We start from the raw sequence: 5,921 nt of genomic DNA, 5'->3' as shown, positions 1-5,921 counted from the left end.
GGGAGGCAGGTTAGGCAACAGATCATCAATCGCTATTTCTACGGTAAGCTTGGTTTGCTTATTTCATTTGTTGTGTCTTCATAAATAGATGTTTTGTTTTTTTGGTCAAAATCCATTACTCAGAATGTGTCTGTCTCCTTGACACATACAAACATACCCTCGCTATATGATAAACAAATGTAGCATGTGTATTGTGTGTCTTTTTAATATCAAAACAACAGATTATGAGTGACATGCATTAAGTCTGGATAAGTGTTTGAAATCTTGCAGTGCTAATTTCTTACAAGCCCACATCATCCATTTAGTATTTCACTTTATCATTGTGTGTAATGTCCTAATGCACAGGTTCACAAACTCGGCCCTCAGGACCACACACAGTGCATGTTTTTCTCGTAACCCAGTAGAAGCACAGGTGTATGAATTACTCACAGACATATGTTAAAAGGTTCACAGGTGGAGCTAATTATGTCACTTGTGATTCTGTGAGTAGACCTGCAAAACATGCACTGTGTGGGTTCCTGATGGCCGAGTTTGAGAACCTGTGTTCCCAAAAAACACTCCTCAACATATAATATGTTTGCCTTGAGGAATACATGTGTCCCTATGTGTGATGCTCCATCATATTTAAGACTCACAAACTTACTGTAATCAGGAATAATTTATTTCCTAATGTTTGATGCTGAAAACTTGATGATGTGTAAGTAAATACACAGTTTGCCACACATATACATTATTATAAGCAGCTTTTTTTTTGGTAAAAGTACATATTTGTTTGTTTCAGCATCATGTGTAAAAACATGCTTAATAATTTTTAACACACACAAACCTGTCCCAACAATACTGACATTCATTTGGACAATGTTTTTCAAACAAAACAAAGGCAACATATTACAAGCTTTTTACGCCACTCAATTGTGTTCATCTTGTTATGTTGTATAGATAAGATAGCTAAGATATGTATCACTAACATTGTAATTTGGATTGTCTGTAGGCAAAGAGAATGATTGGAATCTAGAAAGAGTAATGATTAGAAAAAAATCAAGTGGTCAGTTTACTTCCTGCTAAAGACATTCTGCCTGGCTGGCAATTATTGTATCTGCAGGCAAAGAGAATGATTGGAATCTAGAAAGAGTAATGATTAGAAAAAAATCAAGTGGTCAGTTTACTTCCTGCTAAAGACATTCTGCCTGGCTGGCAATTATTGTATCTGCAGGCAAAGAGAATGATCGGAATCTAGAAAGAGTAATGATTAGAAAAAAATCAAGTGGTCAGTTTACTTCCTGCTAACATGTATGTGTGGCTCCATCAACATTTTCCTCCTCCAATACCCAAAAAAAATGAAAAGGAATAAATGTGCGTACTATTTTTTACAATTAATTTGGTCCACTTATAATTAATGATGTTAAAAAAAGGGTCAAGGAGCTAAGTGTGATATTTTGTAAAGCATCAAAAACACTTGCTAACTATTTTGAGTTACTTATCACAAATGTCTAACTTTTTTTTTAACGTTTTTTTTGGTGGCTGCTTGTCCTGCCCTTTGCCTTTAGCACTGTCATGTTGGCGTGCTCTGGTGGACCGTCTTGGTGGTGATGAGACTGGCGTGATATTTGGAGTAGTCGTACCAGAACTGCTGGTTGTTTGCTGTTGGTGCATGCATCTGAGTGTTTCATTCAGGTTAGTGAGGGTGGCATTGAGTTCACGTGTAGCAGCATTTTGATTGTCTACTATTCTGAATAAACTTCCATTAATCTTTTGACTGTTTTGAAAAATGCTCATATAACTTTGCTGTTGTCTGTGCTGTTCTTCCATTAGTCTGTGCTGTTCTTCCATTAGTCTGTGCTGTTCTTCCATTATGCGCTGTAAGTTGCCCATGACCTGTGTAATGTCTGTACGCATGAGTTCCATGGTATTGCCTATTTTGGTTATTTGCTCATTTTGTCGACTTAGATTTCTCGAGATTCTTCTGAGGTGAGATGGTAGGCTTGCAGACATTTGTGTCTGCTTACGCAGGCAATCTTCATTAGTGGCCTGCTGTCTAGCCCAAATAGTCCAAAACACCTGATCAGGGCTGTGTTCCTGGTGTTGTTGGGCTGTGTTGTGGTAGTGGTGTGCTTTGCTGTGGTGGTGTAGTCACAGGTGCTGGGGGGCTCATTCCTTGCATTAATGGCTGCATTTCTAAGATGTTTGTCTCCTCCATGTCACTGTGTTGGTGTTGTTGCGGAGGGATGCTGTTCCCAGGACTCGAAGCTGAAATGTTAAACATATCTCCGTTAGCTATCCATATGTTTGTGAACTGATAAAAAATCACTACACATGGAACACATGTCATTCACTGTTGCTTTCAACTATTCTGGCTAGCAACATCATCACTCATAGCTTAAATACATACATATGCCTGTTTGTGGCAAATGTGTCTGGTTACTTAATTGTGAAAGCAAACACTTTAGTTTTATTGTAGCTCACACATACTCCACCATAAAAAAAAACATTGTAATACATAATGTGTTACCTTATAGCTTAGTTCAAACAAACATAGTAATGTTTTTGTATGTATTTTGCAATGTTACCTTAAGCACACATGAGATTTTTTGAAAAACAAACTTACTTTTTACAAACAAACCAACATGCTTTTTTGTTGCAGCATCTTATACCCAATGTCATACTGTAGTGGACATACATATCTTTACTGGATGTGGACAAGGCCATTTAGTTTAGATTCCATTTCAGCTTTTACTGCGGTAAGTATTTTTGTTTTTGATGTGTTTTGACTTAATGCGGTTATGACTGATTATGATTATGTTCTGACATTTTACACTTTTTTTTCAGTTTGATACTCACAATCAAGATGAGGGGAGTGTGGATGACGTCTTGGAGGTGTGTCCAAAATTTGGAGTGGGGGGACAGAACATACGGACGATAATCTTCGTGGCGGGGTAGCCTGCTGTGTTTGTGGCGGGACAGACGACCTTGCTTTCTTTTCGGCCACAGGTTTCTTGTGGTGATGTCTAACAGAAGAGCCACTTCTGCTGCTCCATACTTCTTTTGATGGACCTTTTAATGAAAGTTCAATTTTGTTATGGCCATTACTTTACAAGCATACCCTATACTACAATGGACACTTTACCTGCTTCCGCAGCGTCATCATCATCAGATGTGTTAGGATTTACTGGCCGACGAGTAGTACTGCTTTTTTCAGACACTGTATAAAATGAGATATATTCATAAATCATGCTATTGTGTATACATCCACCCATTATGCTTATAAACATTTTAACATTTAGAAATGCTTGGTTTTTAATTCAAACAAACATAAGGACCAGAAATAAAAATAAATAAAAATAAATAAAAACAAAACACATATGCACTATGGCAACATCAAGACAGGCAAACATGTACAGGACACTGACAAAGGCCACAAGTTAAAGGAAAGTTTTTTGGTTTTTTTAAAACACACAACTTCATTTTGTATTGTTTTTTTTAAATATTACAGATGCAAAATCTAATTTGCTCTGTGATGTGGCACTCCAAAGACACATTACCACTATATGACCAAAAAAAAACACCAACAAATTTTTGGATTTAAAAAAATGCAGTATGGTGTCACGGTCCAAATCCAAGCAAAAATAAATTTAATTTAAAAAAAAACAAAAAACATAACATTCTGTAAAGATGACATTACACATGTAAGTGGTTTACAAACCACTTTCCAGTACTCCAGCCTCTAACATGACAACGACTTTTTTAAATAAAAAAAAACATGGATCACTTATATATAAAACATAGTCATAATTTTTAACGTAAAAAACGCCCAAAAGGAAAACATTATTGCAGGACAAATCAGAGACACACCAAGTCCAAACTACACATGCTAAATATCTGTCTGAAAAACACATGACATACAATAAAGTAAGATGTTACATTGGCTTTTAGCTAACACATGACCCAAAACAATGTATTTGCAGACACACACTTGAAGATGGGAGTAATATGCAACGTCACATGACACAGATTACAAAATAAAACTTTATTTAAAAAAAAAAAAAACCACATGCTCACCATTCTTCCTTGGCCTATCTGAATCCCGGACATGGGTTGCAGAGACAACTTCAGGAGGTATTACACGCCGCATGGGCTCCTCATACTCCAGATATCTTGCAATATAGGGCTGCCCACCACCGGTTTGCCGAGCCGACTTGGCCTCCTTGGCCATTTTGGACTTGACACGTCGCTTTATGTCATAGTACCATTAGCGGCATGTGTCCTCCGTCCGCTTGACCACCCCCTCACTATTGACAGCAGCAACTACTTTCGACCACAACACCGTCTTCCTCCGTGTTGGCACCTTGGCGGACTCAGGGCCAAATAGCTGCCTCTGATACTTCATCAGCTCACGCACCAATGCCACATTTTCAGCAAAACTAAACTTAACATTCCGCCCAGTCTTAGTAGTGGTGCGTGGCTGCGGAGCACTCTGACTGTCACTGTCACTTGAGGCTGCTGCAGCAACCTCACCCACCTCCTCCACCTCACTTACCTCACTAACACTCACCTCCTCCACCTGACCGACCTCCTCCCCCTCACTCACACCCTCCACCTCTGAGTCACACATAATTGTGTGTCTAAACAGTTAACACAGGGAAAAAAAAGACAAACAACACACTCCTCCACTACCACTACACAACTCACACCCACAACCACACACACACAGTCACACACACACACACACACACACACACACACACACACACACACAGTCACACACACACACACACACACACATACACACACACAAACACTGACAAGGGACTATAAAGAAAAATAACTTGGACTAAAAATGAGACAAAACCACAAAATACAAGACAACAAGAATGACAAGACGACTTTCAAACACAATACCACACTCAGATATCGCTACCAACACTCCTCTTCAAACCACAAATTCACCTACCTCCACAGCACAACCTCCCTTCTCCTCACCACTAACTAAACCCACGAGGTGCGGACGGTTTGGGGCGTATTTATATGGTTGCGCACAGACACTCCTACCATCTGAAACACAACGAATCACGAACGGGGATGAAAATCGAAACTGAAAGTGAAAATGCGGCCGCGGGAAAAAAAAACCCTGCCACGTTTAACTTAGGGGAAAACCAGCAAATCCCACAAAAACACGTACGCAAACGACAATGACGGCCGTAAATGTGCCAAAAAAAAACGACTGGCATCGACATCGGAAAACACGAAAACCATAAAGTCGACTGCTTCGTAACTTTGCGTATATGGATTCAAAAAGTTGCATGAAAATGCACCCGATACAAAACGAGTTTAAACACTACACAAACCGACTCAAACACGAATATTAGTAAATATTGCCCCTAGTGTGGTGTAACATTACTGCTGAGCTGTTGATGCACCACAATTTCCACCACGGCTGTTTGCTATGACACCTTATTGTGTTTTCAAAGTGCTCTTCTTCAACTTCACACTGCAACTCACACAGCACTTATATTATTAACACAGTGGCACAGTACCTACTGAGTGTTATTGTAACACAGTGCCACTGCCTGGCCCTGAACACACACAAGTTTTTTTTAAATATATATATATATATTTTTTTTTTCTTTCTTACACACTGCTGCAACTCACTACGCTTATAGTAGTGGTGGCACACTGGCACCTTTGGAAATTGGAACACACCAAAAATGTTTGGGGGCAGTTGCCAGCATCAGTTGGGACCAATAAAGGGTTAATTTTGCCCTGTATTACTGTTTGGAGCCCTGGGCTGCACTGTGGGAGCTCTAGGCTGCAATGTGGGAAGTTACAGCACCAGTGTACACCAGTAAAGGGTTAATGCTGTCCCAAAAATTAAGAGCACTGGGCTGCACTGTGGGCATTTGCATGCTCAGCACCAGTGTGCACCA

General features: G+C 39.5%; 1 long non-coding RNA gene across 1 annotated transcript; it reads right to left on the bottom strand.

Moving 5' to 3' along the window:
• Nucleotides 1-2,186: 2,186 nt before the first annotated feature.
• Nucleotides 2,187-3,201, bottom strand: LOC135057990 (uncharacterized). Its single transcript, XR_010244513.1, has 3 exons — nt 3,125-3,201; nt 2,839-3,051; nt 2,187-2,247 (listed from the first exon to the last, which is right to left on the bottom strand). It is a non-coding gene; the product is annotated as an uncharacterized LOC135057990 (long non-coding RNA).
• Nucleotides 3,202-5,921: the final 2,720 nt, after the last annotated feature.

The sequence above is a fragment of the Pseudophryne corroboree genome, chromosome 3 (genome assembly GCF_028390025.1).
Source record: "Pseudophryne corroboree isolate aPseCor3 chromosome 3, aPseCor3.hap2, whole genome shotgun sequence".
Taxonomy (NCBI): Eukaryota; Metazoa; Chordata; class Amphibia; order Anura; family Myobatrachidae; genus Pseudophryne; species Pseudophryne corroboree.
The sequence above is the reverse complement of the archived record's forward strand: the minus strand, read 5'-3'. Positions and strand labels throughout refer to the sequence as shown.